Source organism: Meleagris gallopavo, chromosome 9, assembly GCF_000146605.3.
Source record: "Meleagris gallopavo isolate NT-WF06-2002-E0010 breed Aviagen turkey brand Nicholas breeding stock chromosome 9, Turkey_5.1, whole genome shotgun sequence".
In the NCBI taxonomy this organism is placed as follows: domain Eukaryota; kingdom Metazoa; phylum Chordata; class Aves; order Galliformes; family Phasianidae; genus Meleagris; species Meleagris gallopavo.
The window spans coordinates 12194990-12212297 of record NC_015019.2 but is presented as its reverse complement, the minus strand read 5'-3'; the positions used below and the strand labels follow the sequence as shown (position 1 = coordinate 12212297).

The window sequence follows — 17308 nt, the reverse complement described above, 5'->3', positions numbered from 1 at the left end:
TACAAGTCTTTTTTTTTTTTTTTCCCCCCTTTCTTTGCACTGAAACAACTAATTGAAAACATTCTGCACCCAGTATTTCAAAGCAGAAGGCACCAACCTCAGTTATTAGGCACTTAGGGAGAGAACATCACATTTCTGCCCAGGCTCCAGGCTCCTTAATTATGTTCTCCTTTAAGCTCCTCTGGGAGCTTCAATTAGATGGTTAATAGATCTCATTTATACCTTACAGAGGTGTCTGTGCTCAAGCAGGGAGCGATGCGGCTGCCCTACAGAACAGCAGGAAGTCTGAGAGCCTTTGGAAGGAGTTTCTTCCCAAGGCCAGCCTGGTTTTCCCAAAGAAACCCAGCTCCTTCCTTAGCTGAAGTAAAGGAGTGCATAACACCCTTCTGTTCACTCCAGATGGAGTATTATTTCATCCCTGTGTAATACATTCACTTGCAAAAGTCTGCCACAAAATGCTGCATTGGAAGACACTGCAATAGATAGGTCTGGGCAAGCAATGCTGCACCAACGGGGTCTTCTCTCCAACACTCAGAACTGCTCATGTGAAATGCTGAGTACTGCTCACAGAGCAAATAAAAAGCAGATCAGATCTAACAGAACAGTTCAAAACTGAGCAAATGTTTACAAGCACATCATTTCTTCCATGACAAACTCTTCTCTTTAGCAAGCCAAGCAGGACAGGGAACATGAAAGCTGTGCCCAGGGGCTACAAGACAAACTGCTGTCTTGAAAGGCAATTTTCAGCTACGTCGGGGCAACTCCACATCAGAAACACATCCTGGAGTCAGTAGGCAGCAGGACAGTTCTGACCGCACACTCTCCAGCCCTGGCCACCTCAGCTGGGTTACACCAGCCTTGGTGCCACAGCTAAGCTGATATGTGGGATAAAGGGAGACAAATGTCTCTGTTCCCATCTGCTCTCCATCAGCACTAAGACATCCTTGTGGGACATCACCAAAGCTAGGACTCCTTCCAGCTTCACTGCTTAGTCAGGATTTGCCACCCTGCTGTCTGGGAAAGCAACCAGCTGCTCCCTGATAGGAACAGAGTACAATCTCCCTGAGACAAGGGAGTCTCCTATGAAGAATGAGGTTCTCCCACGGATAATGAATCTGTTTGGAAGAGGAGGTATTCCAGAAGTCCACATCCTCCTGGAACACGGAGCTCTCCCACGGATAACAAGTCCTTTTGGATAAGGTCTCCTGTGGGTCAGGACAAGGAAGCCTCCCAAGGATAATAAGGTCCCAGTGGGTAACAAAGTGCCCATAGGTAACAAGCTCTACTGTGAGGAGGAAATGCCCCTCCAGTGGCTGCCCCTCACTGATGCTCCCCAGGGGAAGAGCCCTGGCTCAGCCCTGCTGGCAGAGCTTCAGAGGCAGAAAATGCAGAGGGGAGGGAGAAGCAGAAGGGATGGAATTCAAAGCTCAGCTCTGTAACACAACAGAAAATGCAGCAGTAATAGCAAGGTCCTAGGTGTAGCAAGTGGAGGTTTGCTCAAATACAACAGCCATGGGCACAGAAATAAAGGAAAGAAGATGCTTGCCTTCAGAAGGCCTCAAGTATGCAGGAAACTCCAACAAGATACCCTTGCCTCCACTGCCAACCCTTAAATGAGGTTTGGGAAGTGGTGGATCCTGGCTCCACCCCTTCTGGTCACTCAGGTACATTGCATGCCCCTGAGCTCCCTTGGGTTGGCCCTGTTTTCCCACCAGGTTTTTCACCATTGTTTCAAGATGTGACTTAGCAATTCCAGTACAACCACAAAATACCTCACACAGCAAGATTTCTCTCTTCCTAAAGCATGGTGGTTGATATGAACCCAGCCCTTTGTGCCAAATCCAATGACAGAGGCATCCCCAGCCCCATGACCCTGAGAGTCCTCAATTTCCAGGGAGATGTCCCTGTTGCCCTACCCTTCTGCATGGTGACAGGGCAACTACAGATGCAGGGGGCCACGGTTCCCAACAAGGCACCCCAGGGTGGGAGCACGCCAGGCACGCCCTCTATGAAACCAGCAAGTTTTTGCTTGAAAAACCACTTCTTGCAGCATTCTAATTAAAACAATATTGATTGGAACTGAAACCCAACCCACAGCAAAATTTTTATTCAGACAAACTGAGGCAAATGACACTCTGGAGGATGCAGTGCCTTTGAGACAACATGCAAAGAGCTGTGAGTAAAGGACAGTGGGGGCGACCTCTTTTTGCTCTCACCGAGATGGAAATGCATTGGGTTAGAAAGTCTATCACATCACATTGGGTAGAGCTACCATCAAAACGCACATTAAAGAGCACCTGCCTGGGGAAACGTGCAGCAAGCCCCACGCTTGAGTAAAGCTCATGCTTGTTAAGGACAAAACTGCAGCTTGGAGAGGGATGTGGGCTGTAGTTTATCCAGGCTGAACACCCCCGTCTGCCCCAGACTTTTATCCTTACTTGGTGAAGGAGCTGGAGAGGAGCCCGATGAAGGCGATGGCAGCTCCCAAGGCTGCTGTGGTCCTGCAGCCGATGCGGTCAGTGAAGATGCTCACAATGGGAGAGCAGAAGAAAATCATGCCCATGGCCAAGGAGCCAACCCACGCTAGGGAGAGAGAATGAAGAAAGGTCAGGGCTATGACTGAATGGGGTTAGGGCACTGAACAAAACAAGAACCAACCTCAGTGCTGAAGGCAGTCTGGGCAGAGGCAGTCCCATCACACGACTTGTTAACCCCACATGTCCAGCCAGTGTACCACAAGAACCTTGATGGGTTGATGGATGGACTAGATGATCTTAGTAGTCTTCTCCAACCTTAATGATTCTATGATTTTGCTACCATCATTAGGGCCAAAAGGTCCCATATCTCAACTGGAGGTATGGGATATCCAGATCCAGTGTCATGAACACAGCATTTCTTCCCTCCTCACAAAGCCAGGGTTTCCCAACCTCCAGGCGGCTCCAGTCTCCATCAGCATGGTTTTACCATCCCTCCTAACCCCACCAGCAAGAAGACAGATCCAAACACAGCAAACAAGGCACATCAATTGAACAGCAATTAAATAAACCAACAGGCAACTCATGGTGTTGGCATGATGGGAACTGGATGTCAATACGAAATGAAAACCAGAGATGCGGCAGAGGCTGGAAGGAGGCAGCTGGAAGGAGGAGTGCATGGGGATACCTCTCTGCCTTCCGAGAGCTGCTGGCTGTGCTAGCTGACATCCCATCCCCTGGTCAGGACCAGGAGCCCATATCTCCTCTTAACTCACCTATGGAAAAACCACTGTCTGTCTGTCTGTCTGTCTGCTTTAGGAAGCTTTTATTATTTGAGATTATTTCAGCTCCACCCTCAACCTTCTCCCTTTTTAATGGTTTTGGTGTGTGCTTTTGGGAGGAAATGCAGGCTTTCAAGAAAAAGCAATGTGGAAAGGAAAAAATCTCTGTCTACCCACAGTGAGAAGGAGCAAGGGGGGCAGGCTGCACAAGACAGACAAACAGTCAAAGGGGGCAGAAGGGGCTGGAGCACACAGCCTGGTGCATCCTGAAGCCCTGTGCCACATTCCCTGCTGCTTTCTGACTTCTATCTCCCTTGTACCTACAGCAGGAGCTCCGCAAGGCCTCTCAGCACCCAACAGCAGCCGGTCCTCCAGCAGCATGAGACTGCTGGAGAAAATAGCCAGGTCCCCATTAAGAGAAAATTCCTGCTGCAAAACAACCTCCTCAGCTTGGCCTCTCAGGGACCACACAGGGAAGCTCTGGAAGAGCCGGCCCTTCAGAATTAATTGCAGGCTCTCAAGGAGCCAATTTAATCAGAAGTATTCCTTAATAAATTCAGAGAGGAGCAAACACAAGAAGAGAAAAGCCAAGGCCAGGCTGCAGTGGGGGAGAGGGGCGGGAGGGCGGCCAAGATGGGCAGGGCTCGGTAAAGTGGATAATGTGCTTCCAGAACTGTTCCTTCTACTGCAGCCAAGGCAGTAAAATGTGAGATGGCCCCGTCATGTTTGAAGTTTGTTATTTTTGGAAATTGCTTTAAGAAACACGGAAATAAAAGCATAAAGCGTGTATTAAATTTAAAGGGCCAGATTCGGATCTTAACTGCTCCAAGATTTACACGCAAATAAGCAGGATCAATCTCTCACCCAAAATGTGCACTCACATGCTGAGATCAAAGTGAGCCCTGGCCAGCACTCAGCACCGAGTGCTCAGCATCCCCAGCTCCGGGTTGGGGAGAGGAGATAGCTCCCAATTAAAGCTGCTAAACAAAACAGACTCCCATGGCAAATTGCTCTACCTCAGAGAAAAGGCTTACCACAAGCAATGAATAAAAAGAGGTTTTGGTAACAACAGTGAATTAAAATTACTGGGAACAACAACCTGGCTTGCAGAGGATGTTGGGACTGGAGGAGGCTGTGAATCTGGAGGACACCTCTGTGGACAGCAGGGCTCCCACTCCTTAGGGATGTGCAACCTGCCCCTTGTTTTGAGCTGAAGGAGCTCTGCAGATGCTTGGGGTGCAGGAAGAGCCAACAATGGGGCTGGTGACATGAGCAGCCCTCTCCCCTGCCTCTGCTGTAGCAGAGGCTGACCAAGGAGAGCATCCCATCAAACAGAGTGGTCATACAAAGAGTAGAGCTCAGCTATAGCTCCCCACATGGCTCCTTCCCACTTTGACTTAATAAAGATAGCCAACTTGCTGACTTGTGGCGGGTTCAAAGGTAGAGAAGGCAATGGTTGAAGGTACTCAAGAGGTATGATGATGCAGTGGTTAGCAACGTGGCTGAGGCAATCCCTGCTCCCAGCTCTGCTCAGGGCTCTAGATGGAGCAGAAACCAGAGAGCATCCCCATTTGCCCATCAGCCCCACATCATCAGGCCATGGATGCAATGCCTTGGGACCACTGCTGGGAACCTTATGGCAGATAAGGGCTAACAGGAGGTTAGGACCTGCCAAGGGACTTTGAGTGCCAGGTCTGTGTATTCACAGAAGCAGGGACCCTGGGTTAGTCCATGCTTGCATGGTTTTCTTCCCAGTAAGACCACCGCAACCTCCTTCCCCTTCCTTATTTTGGAAATGTTATAGCAGGGCAAGGTAGGCACAGCAAGGGGAGAAACAAATGGCAAAACATAATGCTCCTAGATGCAGGTCCCAATTCCCCCCGGTGCTGAGTACATTGTTCCAGCTTTCACAAAAACACCACTAAAACCCGTGCTGCACAGTACTTTGGGCCAAGCCTATTTGTTCCTTTAAAAACGCCTCTCCAGGGAGACAAGAGGAAGGGACGTCGCTGGCGGTCGTGCTTCCCCGCTGACCCACATACCGCAGGCGGGAGGGATCAAGGGCCAGGAGGTGAGCTCAGATCCGGCGCTGGAGGAAGTGTCTTCCCTCGCTTCCCGCGGCTTCTCCCACTCAGACGGGACGGCCGCTGGAGAGACAGGGACGGGATGGGGATAGGAACAGGGAATGGGGATGGGTAATGAATGGGGATGAGGATGTGCTGCAGAGGGTGTCCTTTCTCAGATGCTTGAAATTTCTTGGAGGATCATCAAAGACCTTCCCAGCCTCCCTGGCTCCTTTTTGGGAGCCCAAACAAGCCAGTGTCCCTGCTGACACAGGCAGCTAAGTGCAGCCCCAAGCATCTGCAGCCAACACACAGCAGCTGTTCTACCCCGCAGAGCTTCTGCGTCATCCCCCTGCTTGCTCAAAGATGAGCCTGAGACATAGCCCCGTGCTAACACCCCGTGCTGAGAAGACTGGAATAAGGCAGGCACACCGTGATGGCTGAGGAGGCCAGCACAGGGCGTGGGAGGAAGGGACAGGGCAAGGAGCAGCACAGCAAAGTTGGAGAGTGGCGAAGCTGGAGAGCAGCAAAGCAACACCAAAGACTCCTCTGGCTGCAAGGGGATACAGTCAGCCCGTGCATCACGTGCAGCCCAAAGCCAGATCAGCTCATTAAGGGTCTAGCAAGCCCTGCTTGGTACCGTACCCAAAGCTTCTGAACAAAGTCCTCCTTCATCAGCTTGTCCCTACTTCCTCCTTTCATGCACAGCTCACAAACAGTCCAAAGCTGGGAATAAAGGGGATTGCTCAGCCCCATGGCAATGCCTCATGAACGCCGTGTCCTTGTCATGGTGGTCCTTTGATGTCTTGTGACCACTAAGTGACAGACAGCAGCCTATGGTCACTGTCTCACAGCCATGCTAAGTGGGGATGGAGGCAGACCATGGTTTGGTTCAACAAGAAGCGATGCAGAGGGTTTGCATGAGGTCTGTGCCTTGGATGTGCACAGGATGCAGACTGAGACTCACTCTGCACCGTGCTCACCCTGAGCCGTGATGCTAGAGAGACTCTCACCCCAACAGCAGCACCACGCGCCTGTCTCTGTGAAGATCCTCAGAACCTGTAGGCAGCACATGCAGTGCAGATGGGCAGCACCGTTTGCCCAGGCAGGCCGGGAAGGATTTTCTCCTCTGCATTTCCTCCTGGCTTACAATTTCTGTGAGATGATTCACCCACTGCTGCCATCAGACATCACTTCACGCCTCCCCAGCCCTGGCCCCTTCTACCCAGCGCTACTGTGGAACCCGGAGCGGTTCCATTTTAACACACATGCCCTCCTCCTGCATGCAGAGCCAATCTGTGATTCGCCTTTCATGTGTGCGATGTTGATTCCTGGCAGCGTTTATCTTGGCGCAAACACCCGCTCAGAAATGCACACACATTTTGAGACTCAAACCCTGCCTTTCGTTCTCTATCTGCTCATTAATCCTCATTGTTCCTAAGCCCCTTTTCAAAACAAACCTGAGGGACAAGAAGGTTCCTTTTTATTGCTGAAAAAAGCTTTCCAGCACCAGAAACACCAGCAGCAAGTGCAGCTGTGCTCACACACATGCACTGTGCCAGGGCCAATACAACCCCGCTGGGTGCCCAATGCCAGAACCCCTTCCTCCAGCTTTTCTCATCTTTGTTTTCTTACATAATTTTCTTCCTGGCTCTGATACCACTCAGATGTCCCCCAAATCAACACACTGCAGCAAACCGAGTCCCTGGGTTTATTTATTTTGCATCTAGCGAGTAGGGAAAGCATGGTCTAGAGGCAGAATTAGGGCTAAGGTTAGGGTCAGGTTTAGGATTAAGGTTAGGGTCAGAATTCAGGTCAGAGTCAGGATTGGAATTAGGGTTAGGATAAGGGACAGGGTTCATGTTAAGGTCAGGATTCTCAGCTCTTCCCAGCTGACTGCACTCTCTGGCAGCTTGAGACTCCCTCCAGGCCCATGCCACCTCACCATGTGTTTATGGGGAAAAGGTCCGTGTTTCTGAGTTCAGGCAGATCCCAGAGCCAACAGCAATGATTAACTTTGGCCGGATGGCACAGGTCAGCCGTGGCCCCGGACACTGGCTGCTGCACGTCTGAAATAGTGAGTCTTTGGAAAAACCATGACCTGACCAAACTTCATGGGGCTTTGGCTGTGATTAACCTCCTCCCAGCCATGTCTGGCCCTGACACCTGGGAGACTGCAGCCTTCCATCATCCTCTGACCCAAAGATGTGTCCTCATTCCAGAACCCACCTTGGCCACTAGGAGTTGGGAGCCTGGGACTAGTGCCTGCCTCTTGCAGAAAGACAGGTGGTGGAGCTCCTGGAATGTGCTGCGTGGCTTCACCTCTTCCTGCAGCCCAACACTTCCAGGAGGTATGGAATGGCAAACCAAGGCACGGATGACAAACCAAGGCAGGAATTGGCAAGGACACAAGCAGCATGGGGATACATTATGAGCCCTCAATGCGCTTGGGGAGAGGATGGTCGCCAGTGGGACCTCTCTCAAATTGCAGACAGGGTGGTCTCTGTCTGCTTCATCCCCTTGAAATCTGTATGCCCTCCCTGTCCCTCCCACAAGCCCGGCTTGTGCCGCGCTTGGCAATCCTTTGCTTTCTGCTGGGAGGCCGGGTTGAGGCCGGGTGCTTTTTTCCAGACTGGAAGAGACAGCAAAGCTCTCCTCTCTGCCAGATTTCTCTCGAGCGATCTTCTGTTTCCCATTAATGTTGAGAAGAAACCATCAGCCTCGACTCCGCGCCCCTCCCAGCACAGCTCCCAGGGGCGCCTGTCAGCATCCCAGCAAAGGGGCAAACTCAAACCAGCCATGCTGAGAAAAACACTCTGTTTTCAAAGGGAATACAAAGAGGCTGAGGAGAATAAATGGAGGCAAAACACTGGGCTTGGAATAGGCTTACAGAGGTCTTTTTACCCCCTGGTTAGGCATTTGACAGCCTTCAAACCCTGGGAGATCTGAGGGTAGGGAAGGAGCAGGGATGGGGCAGAGATGGGAAAGGAGCAGCCCCTGCATAGCATCAGCCTCAAGTTCCCCCAGTTGATAATTAGATGTCCTTTGGCTGATCAATAATTAATTTTCCTTTGCCCCTCTCCTCCAGTGCAACACGTGGCTCTTGCCAAGTTGCAACCCATCATCAACAAAGTCCACTCAACAAAAGCCTATAGCCATGGCTGTAAATACAAAAGTCTATGCAGTGTGAGAAGCTGCTGTGTGGGCTTTCCAAGGGGAGGCCCTTTGCATATTGGCTTTTAGCTTGTTTCGCACACAGGCTTTGTTCCCAATGAAATAAGGCATGGATGGCCAAAGGCTTGGATGGCACTGTTGCACCTCACTGCATCGCCACACCGGTGTGGGGTGGCATGAGGTGATGCTGGCTGCCTGGGGATCCCACAGGGCTAATTAAAAGCAATAGATAAAAAAACAGAGGAATCTTAGTATGAACTGTCTGGGAGCTGAGCCAGAGCTGCTGGGTCAGATGTGGCTCTGCTGGTGGCCACCGGGACACAGCTTCCTCCTCCTGTGCCAGGAGTTCCTGCCTGGTCCCCAACAAGTGCCTCCGTGTAGTGCTCTCATAGCCCATTGATAGAGAAAAATCCCCAAGTCTGTATGTTGTTGTTAAACCACACACCCAGGGGCCAGGAGAGGGGTAAAAGTTCCCTGCGATCTTAATCTCTTCATTGGAGTTCCCTTACATTAAAGCACACGTTTGAGAACACCTGGATATCTCAGAAAAATAGAGCATGTCATAACTAAGCAAATCTGATAGCTGAAGGAAACTGAAGAACAGTAATACAGAGATTATTTATTTTTATTTCAGAGAGGAATGGGGTAGACCCCTTTGCCAATGGGGTGTTACTTTTGGCTGACCTGCTCTCATCTGAAAGTTCTCCAGTTGTGGGAACACGTGTGTGCATAGGGCTGTGTGCATCCGCGTGTGCACGCACGTATACACAAGTATGAAGGAGTGCTGCAGGGCAGAGCGGGGCCGAGGGACACAGGGACCCTGGATGAATCCAAATGCCTGGGCAGCAGTGTGCCTCCAGCCGCGCGGAACACCAGAATTTTGCTGCATCAAGGGCTTTTTGATCAGAATAAATAACAGAGCAGGTTCAGGAAGGGTTCTGTAGGGCACTGGGGGCTTGAGCCTCCTCCAGCTTGAGTTTAAAAGCTGCACATCCTACTTCTGTGCTCAGAGAACCTCCTCCCCAGGGAAATGTTGTATTCTGGGGTCGGCGCAAGGATCAAAGGGCAAATTCCCCTTTTCTAGTAGGAGTCAAGACATGAGAATGATAGTGGTAGCCAGTCACTGAGCAGCCATTTGGCTCATTTTCCTGCTACTTGTTTCCAGTTTCTCACATGAAGAAGACCACTCATGCCCTGTCCCTTGGAAAGGGAAGTGCATCCATGTGCATGGAGCTGATGCCCTTAGGACCTGGGGACAAGGAGGGAAGCCATGGGACACGGATGAGTGCATGGGCACAGCACAAAATGTGGCTCCCCATCTGCAAGGCATCCAGCACTTGCTCTGAGCTGACCACAATGTTCTAGCATTTCAAGGAGGTGGGATAGTCAGGAGGTGTCACAGGATAGGCAATGGAGAAGCCCAAGCAAGCCCCAATCGATGCTCGGGATCCCCCCAAGCCACTGCTGGTCCCACCAGGACATGGAATCGGACCGGTCGGAGCGGCTGGGCGCTTTGCAGAGCCTGGAGAGCCTCCCTTCTGCCTACATTGACAATGATAGACCCATACCAGCTGCTTCTTGCTCAACCTGTTCGACCATTGGGGCTGAGCCAAAACTTACTCATTCATAAGAAAGCACATGGAGAGATTGACTCGTCACCAGCCCTGAGTAATGGGGAAAATGCCAGCAACTCACAGCTCACACACGGGAGCAGAAGGCTGCTTTTCGAGCCTCCATCACATTCCTGAACTCAAATGCTCTGACAAAGCAGGAGAGGGAGAAATGCATTACTGATGGATGTGGCCCTGGGAGATGCCATGTCATGGCCACCATGGCATGGTCACAGTGGCATGGCCACTAGGAGGGAGAGCTCTGAAATCCAGCCTGAGGTTCAGCCCCAAAGGGTTAATGGCCAACCACAGGGTTCTGATCAGGACCTGAAGTACCCACACTCCAGACTGTTTGCTCTATGGTTTGCTTGATGAACTGGAGCAGGGTAGAGTTTAATAACTTTTTAAAAATCTACTGCCATTTGTTAGCCTTTGGCAATACACTAATTTCATGTGATTCTCCCTTAATTAAGTCCCTCTCCCAAAATACATTATTTAGCCCAGATGCAAGCAGAACTGGAAATGGGGAGGCATGAGGGAGGTTCACAGGGATGGGCTGTGACTCCTGAACTTGTGTCACCACATCACTGGAGATGCAAAAACGTGGCAAAAATGTGCCTTGTACTCTGGTAGACATTTGTCTGAAAATGGAAAATCTGTGGTCTGGAGAACACAGTAGGTGATGCCCATCTTGGCTCAAGGGCAACAGGAATGGAGCAGGGATCCCAGAAAACCCCAACACCTCCAGAAGCACAGGGCTCCGCTGAGTTTATTTTGCAAAAATAACAATCAAACCACCCAGTGTGTCTGATATTTGGCAGCACCATATCTCAGTAACACTCTGCTATTATTACATGCCACAATTAAGTGATAGAGTTGTAATTACCTTATCTGATGGCAGTGCTGGCCAGTACTGCTGAGTGGCCAACTTGGTTGTTGCTTTACCACACTGGGCATTTGAAAGCCAAATGAAGGGTTCTGAGATCCCCAATACAAGAAAGGCATTGAACTGTTGGAGCGGGACCGGAGGAGGGTCATGAAGATTATCAGAGGGCTGGAGCACCTCCCCTGTGAGGACAGGCTGAGAGAGCTGGGGCTCTGCAGCTGGGAGAAGACCTTTTAGCGACCTGCCAGTCTCTGAAGGGGGCCTACAGAAAAGCTGGGGAGGGACTTTTTATAAGGCAGGCAGTGACAGGGTGAGGGGAAAAGGCCTTAAACTGGAAGAAGATAGATTTATACAAGATGTGAGGAAGAAATTCTTTACTGTGAGAGGGGTGACACTGAAACAGGTTGCCCAGTGAGGTTGTGGGTGCTCTCACCCTGAAGGCCAGGCTGGAAGGAGCTTTCAACAACCTGGTCTAGAGGAAGGTGTCCCTGCCTATAGCACGGGGTTGGAACTGGATGATCTTAAAGGTTCCTTCCAACCCTAACCATTCTATGAGTCTATGATTCTATGATAAAAAGGCGAGGAGGGTCCGCGAGCAGGCAGGGCATGGTGCCAGGGCAGCAGGCTTAGTGAGGGACTCAGCACATCCAGCTGCATCAGCACAATCGTGGTGTTTATTGCAGAGGAGCCAAGCCCCGGCATCTTGCATACCAGGAAAAGCAAAGCTGGGGATTTTCATCCACACATTCATCACCTCCAAAAGAGCCCTTTTTTACCTTCCAAAAAGGTCAAATGCCAGTGAACTGCTTGGACCATTGGACAAAAGTTGGACTTGATGATCTCAACAACTGGACTTTACAATCTTAGTGGTCTTTTTCAACCTCAACAATTCAACGATTGATTCCAATTCAGACTTTAGGTTTGGAGCAACTTGTATCCTAAGTCTCGCTGTTTTTTCTCTTTTTCTATTTTCATTTGCCTCAGCTGGGCCGAGTGCCCCTGCCGCGGGCAGGTTGCAGACCTCCTGGCCGGGCGGCCGGGTGCCGCCGGGGCGCAGCCACAAAAAAGGCTGATGCAAATCGCATCGTTAGCATTCTTTCCGTTTTAATAACCCAAGGTGTTACCAGCAACAGTGTTACTGATTTTTATCTCCGCAGCGCCTTTTAAAAGAGCTCCAATTTGTTTTTCTTGGAGATCTCATTTTGTTTTATTAAAGCTAACACCGAGAGGGAAAGGAGACATTCTGGGCCCAGAACAAAAATATCCCATTTAAATACCCTGTATTATTTTCTTGGAAACACTTCTCCTTCAACTTTAATTAAGCTCTCCCTGGGCCGGGAGCTTGGCATGCCCAGCTTACAGCGAGCTAATCCCCTGCAGCCCCCACCCCAGCACTCCCTGCTTCCATTGTGTGCACAAACCTCAAGAAATAAATGTGTTTTTGCTAAAATACGCAGATTAATAGCTGGCTCATGACCAAGAACGCCTTGACATTGCCTCTTTGCCACGGAGCACTGCCCTGGTACTCCCTGCTGCCTCAAGCAGGAGGCCAGAAAGCAGCTTTTGGGTTTGGAGTTTTCTAAGTAGGAAATCATAGAATGGCTTAGATTGGAAGGGGCCTCAAAATTCATCTAGTTCTAAACCGTGCCGTAAGCAGAGTTGCTGACCGGTAGATCATACTGGGAAGAGAGTGCTCTGCCCAGTGTCTGTGGTGCCACGGAACCATCGGCCACCAAATGCCACTGTCACCACTGCAGGGCCAATGGCCACCCAGGGGCAGGGCTGCAGGGTGCAGCGCTCCCCAGCTGGGAAATCCTAAGGGGAGTGTGTTTGGGTGTTGGCACGTGTGTGCCCATTATATAATTAGTACCAATCTTTAATCATGGGCAATTCGCTCCGCTGGACTTGGTGCTGAGGATGCACTGGAGCTGCTGTTGTGTACAAGTTGCTCCTCGCCAGGTTCCAGCACCACTGCACCCTGAGACGGCTGGCAAGTACAAACACACACACACACTCACGCAATATCCCCCGAGAGGCAGGATTTCACCTCCCATCTGTGCGCAGGAGCTGCAGGAGTGGGGATTAAGGCCAAGAGCCTGAAACAAAAGCTTTGTTTTGGTGCCTGATGCAAGGTGGCCAAAGAAAGGGGATTTGGGGGATGCCACTTGCTGGACTCCATGTGCCTTGTCCCCACTGGACCCAGGGACTGGTGGGGGCTCATGCCAGAGTCCCCTCACAGCACTGCAGCAGGTAAACCTCAGCAAGTCCCAAGCACCAGCATCAGTCACAGGCAGTGCAGTCTGCAGCAATCTGCTGGTCCCATGTGTGCCCAGGAGACTGCTGCCCTAAATGAGCTGCACTGGGATAAACACCCAGCGTATGGCCATGACCTGTGGGTGTCCGGGCACACCCTGCAAAGGGATGGAGGACAGAAGGGCTTCACCCAGCTTCTCACCCTAAATCATGCATCGGGTGATAAATAAACCCCAAATCCCAAAATGAGCGGGGAGGCTGGAGTGGGACAGCCCTCTGCCCGCAGCCCATGCCCAGCAGCCGGCAGGACCTGTTGTGCGAGGTGCTGGGGGAGAGATTTTCATCGCTCACAGATGCAAAGCGTGTTGCAGCAATGCTGAGTGCGCGTCATGGGGCTTTTGCAACCGCCCCAACTATCTTGGGGTGGATGCAAGGAAATAGCCCGGAGTGAACCGAGCTCCCACGGTGCCGGCAATGAGCAGCCCGGCACACGCTGCCAAAGGAGCATTGCCTTCCCTGGGGACAGGGAATGGGAACGATCCTTCTAGGAAGAGAAGGAGAAAAGAGTAGTGAGCACAAATGTTGCACAGTGTGAGTGCAGGTGCTGTGGAACAGGTGGGGAGCACTCGAGGGCAGTGAGCCCACAACACTGGGTTCAAGGAGGTGCCGCTTTGGGAACAAGGTTGTCCAGAGAAGCTGTGAAGCCTCTATCCTTGAAAGCATTCAAAGCATCCCCTTGGCTGACTGCTGGAGGATGCAGGTAAGGTTTGGGGACCCCAGTTTGATTTGGAAACCTGGGCAGCAACACAGAAGCTCACGAGACTTGTTGGCTGTGCAGGGTGAGAAGAGGAGCCAGCAGTGAATGAAAGTGCCAAATCCTGCAGGTTTGAGTAGGAAGGTGGGAGCTCAAAGCGGGTACCACGGGAGGATGCTGGAGGCTGAGCACAGTGCAGCTCTGTGGCTGCCGCTCCCTTCCAACCTCTGGGCACTGCTGAAATGGATTGGGATTGTTTCCAGGAATTACCTCCTGTGATTTGCTCTGCCTGGGGTTTCCCTCATGAGGGGGCCCACACTCCAGCCCCGGGGGGAGCCATGCTAGCTGCTCCCCTCAGGCTCTCCTCGTGTCGGTTGTACTGAAACGCTTTATTTTGTCAAGAATCAGAGTCACTCCTTCAGCAAGCCTCCCCGCCCCGTTACGGTGTTGGGTTACAAACAGCCCTTTCCAGCTAAGCTCACCCATCCTAATGGGTGTTCCAGGAGAAACTTTCCCCCCTCAGATTAAACGGAAAGCCAGTTATGGAGATGCCATCAGCCTGGCACAGTGAGACCCGTGCATGGAGGGCTGCGCAGCTAACTCACTGGGGCTGGGCAAGAAGAGAAGGCTGCTCCTCCCGCTCCCACGCACGGATGGGAGGAGGAGGCTGATGGGACAGAGTGGGGGGGGGGGGGAGGGAGAAGGAGGACGGACACACAGACATGCCTGAAGGACTGTGGCCAAGCAGAGCAGCTCCTGGGGTCATTCTTCTGGGTGCACTCAGCTCCCATTTTGAGCAATGGAAACATTAAATATTAAGCAAAGAGAGTTAATCTGTACCTAGTGTATTGACAAAGAGCAGAAAAGGGGGGAAGAAGAAGATAAATAAGAATATCGGGGGAAAAATCGATGCGGTCCAGCAGCCACGCTCGGCTGTCACTCAGCACCTCGGCAGAGCAGGACAAGTTGCTCTGGCTGAGCGCTCACATGCCTTTTTTTTTATATTTATCCCAGTGACAGTGATCCCCCCGCCAATCTCTGCCTCCCCCCAAAAGCAAACAAACCCAAAAGCACAGAGTGTGCCGTGCTGAAGTCCCGGCTGGGCCCCACGCTGCGAGGGGACGGCGGTGGTCCCGGCAGCGAGCGCAGCGCTGCTTGTTGACGGCCGCCTCGCAGTATATTTCTCCAAACAAAGCAGCGTATGCATTCAATGCATTGTTGGGAGAGGGTTTGTTTTCAAAGCCTGACCCGAAATTTGAACTCCGTGGATCCTGCGTTTCTCAAGATCAAACGCGAGAAAATGTGACCAGTGCAAACAAGAAATAAACCTTGATAATTATAGCTGTGCGCTGGGCGGCTATTGTTTGGCTCAGACCAGTACCCGCTTCAGCATAAACAGAACCCTATTTTTAAAGGGATGCCTCAACGGCCGTGGCCGTGCTCAGCACTGGGCTGAGAGCCCCTCCAACATGAGTCCACCTCCCCGGGCATGGGGATGGGAGCCAGGGTGCGGAGCCCTAGGGCTGTGTCAGGTATTAGGGCAGGATGGACTGCGTGTTCCCATCACATCTGCACAAGACAAGGGGATCCCAGCGTTCGGCTGCCGCTGCCAGCCATGAAAAGCAGAAGGACACTGGGGCATGGACGGATGGATTCAGGAAGGCAGTATCAATTCACACTCATGAAGGAGCTCCGATATTTTCCAGATTACGTTTGCACACAAACGACCGCCGCAGGGAAATTATGCAACCCCAAGCAGGAGCAGTGAGGAAACCAGGGGAGGAAGGGTTGAGGGCCCCACACCACATCCCACAGCCCCCAGCATTCACCCCAAAACCCACAGCCCGCTGATACCAGACTCATCCCCACGTTGTGGCTCTCAATAGCCCCTCTGCTGGATGACCAGGCTGGAACGCAGATCCATCACCCAGGCAGCGTAATTCCCCACCCCGGCTCACCTCACACACCCACACACCTTTCTTTTTCGAGGCCTCTGTGCGGTCACAGCCACAGATAAATATGTCTTGGGAGTGAGAGACAGATGCTGTCTCCTCCAAACTCCGTCTTGGGCATGTAGTCTTGAAACCACCAGGGCTTGTGTTATTCAATTTCTTTTGTTACTGCTTCTATGTTCCCAGCTCTGCCTTAGGCTCTGCAGATAGGATCATGGCAAGCAGGAAGCAGCCAGCTCAGCGATGAGCTGCCCAGGATCTCACACATGCACAGCCCATCAATCACTGTAATTACCCCAGCCACACGCGCCCTGCACACTGCCGTGACACTGTCACTTCTGTTTCTCCGGTGACAGCATCGCAGGGGTAATTCCCCATTCTCAGGTGGTGCCTTTGGGCTGGGATCACCTCTGTCTTCTCATAAGGACTGGGGACAGCTTGGCCACCAGCGGTCCCCAAAGTGGGCTCTGAGCTCCCTACCAGCCCCAGTCCTGTGTCCCATGCAGAGGGACAACAAAATCACTGGGTTTTGCCCTACACCAAGAGCTTGACCATGAGTTACAAGTGAGGTGGGCCATGGGTGTCAGGATGGAAATGACCTCATGAAGGTTGGGCCTCTGGCACATCAGGGACCCTGACTGCCACCCCAGGGCTGGGGTCCCCTCACTGTGCAGTGAAATGTCCCTTCTCCTGTCAATGCAACACAGCCCCGATGGCTGGGTCCCCGGCTTCTACTCATATGTGCAGGTAGGCACTGTCTGTGGCCTTATGCCTGCCCAGGAAAGCAGCTTCAAGGCAACGTGGCTGCAGGGCAGATGTTCACCCTGCCTGTGGATCCCAGAGCCAGGACAGAGGGACAGCCAGCCAGACACCCACGGCGGGAAGCGAGAATCACATAAGAACCACATGAACTCCACGGGCTGATCCGGTATCGCTCTCCCTGCACCAAGAGGTAGCGGGCAGGACAAGCTCCGGGCATGCTTTTCGGATGAATTACTTTTAATTGAGTACATCGCAGCTTAGGAACAACACATGATACTGCGGCGGATAAATATAGGGACGAGCTCGGGGCCGGGGGGGCAGGGAGAGGTCCGGCTCCACTCGGGGCCGGGAGGGGCCGGGGAGGGCCGGAGGGGACCCGTACCTGTTTTAAACTCCAGCGTGGGGTCCTTCTTGCCCTCGCCCAGGTCGCTCTGCAGCATGGTGTAGATGATCCCGAAGGAATTGTGGATGCCGAAGATGGAGCCATTGCACCAGGCGGCGGCAAAGACCACGACCCAGCCGAAGCCGCCCTCGGGAGGCTGGAAGGGCGCGGCGGCCCCGCTCGGCCCCCGCTCGGCCCCGGTCCGGGGCTCTCCCT

General features: G+C 52.2%; 1 long non-coding RNA gene across 1 annotated transcript; it reads right to left on the bottom strand.

Annotated features, from left to right (window-relative positions):
* Positions 1 to 8: 8 nt before the first annotated feature.
* On the bottom strand, positions 9 to 17302 carry LOC109369080. Its single transcript, XR_002117723.1, has 2 exons — positions 17093 to 17302; positions 9 to 2583 (listed from the first exon to the last, which is right to left on the bottom strand). It is a non-coding gene; the product is annotated as an uncharacterized LOC109369080 (long non-coding RNA).
* Between the last annotated feature and the right edge of the window lie 6 nt (positions 17303 to 17308).